The sequence below is a fragment of the Glycine max genome, chromosome 13 (assembly GCF_000004515.6).
Source record: "Glycine max cultivar Williams 82 chromosome 13, Glycine_max_v4.0, whole genome shotgun sequence".
NCBI lineage: Eukaryota > Viridiplantae > Streptophyta > Magnoliopsida > Fabales > Fabaceae > Glycine > Glycine max.
The window spans coordinates 12,947,525-12,949,273 of record NC_038249.2 but is presented as its reverse complement, the minus strand read 5'-3'; positions in this window follow the sequence as shown (position 1 = coordinate 12,949,273).

Sequence of the window (1,749 nt, the reverse complement as noted above, 5' to 3'; positions counted from 1 at the left end):
TATCCTAGATTTTAATTGTGGGAACTGAATCTCGTAAATATCGCAATTGTGAGATATAGTAATATTAAACAAATAATATATACTAATACTATAAAAGTTGATATTAATAAATATATTCATAATATAAATTAATATTAATACAGAAGATATTATACATTTAAACTTATTTATATTTATTGATTAATATTTATGATATGCAGCACATATATTTAATATTATTAATATCCAAAATATATATATATATATATATATATATACTAATTTAATTAATTGATTTATATTTATTATATTAATTTTATTGTTATTAGCATATATTTATTAATTTTAGAGTATATATTTATTAATGTTAGTATTATTATTTTCCAATAAATATATACTAATTTATATTTTTTAATTTATTATTGATATTTCTCAATATTAATGTATGTATTAATATTATTGATTTAGTAATAGTATATATATATGCACAAAAATACGATAGTGACTTGTAAAAAAAAACAAAAGATACGGTAGCGTCAAATTATTTGGTAATTCTTTTAATTTGATTCATATTGTTTACTTATTGTTCAACTTGACCAATTTTTTCTCAATTGTTGCTCATGATGACAAGTTGTTAAGGTATTGTCGGACACATGTGTTAATTAATGTGGCAAAGACTAAATGACACTTGAATTAAAAATAAAACTAGAATGAGTAGGGCAACGAAATTCTAATCCATAGTATATGAAAATTATAATATATTTAACTTAAATGAGATATTAAAATTGTACATATGTTTATCACTATTAAATAAAAAATAATAAAATTATTAATAAACTAATAATGATAAATATAAATTCATAAATATAAACTAATAATAATAAAATTAAAATTAATAAAAATAAATTACTATATATTTATTTGATATTAATAATATTAAATTTAACATTAAAAACTGTATATACTAGTAATAATAAATTAATAATATATACTAATAATATTATAATTAAACTTTAAAGAATCAAAATAATACATCTATGATATCTAAGAGATCAATAAAAATATAATTCAGTTATATCAGTATATGTGTTAGATAAGATGTTGATTATCACATCATCTAGTGTGTCAACAAAATCTTATATATATATATATATATATATATATATATATATATATAAAATAAAAAAATAATGGAAGGATTAAGACTTAAAAGACCCAATTATAATAAAAACTTGAGAGACAAAAATTACACTGTTGTAATGCCTAGTGACCAAATGTGCAATTGAACATAATATTGTTTTAGGTTAAAATACAATTTTAATTCACAAATTTTATTTAATTTACAATTTTGGTTTCCCATAAAATTTTTATCTTCAAAATCAAGCATTTTGGTTTAACCTTGGTTAATAAGAAAACGTTTACCACGAAGTCACTGACATGACTTTTTACATTGTAATAAAAGCTTTTCACATTTTTTTTATATATATTTTGAGTCAACGAAAAGATAGTATAAATGCTTCAAATACTAATTGACTTCATTTTTTTAGAAGAACTGACTTCACTTAATTGAAAGTGATTAAGTCATTATAAAACAATATATTTACATAAATTTAATTAAATAACATAAGGGAGGAAAATGTTACAGCCCCCCTACATCTCTCCACAATCCACATGTCCCATACTAGTTCTTTTCTCATATGATAAGTTGAGGTTGAAGGATGTTTACAATGGTAGATGTTGTAGCCATGCGTGGATACTTTTTTTGCAGGA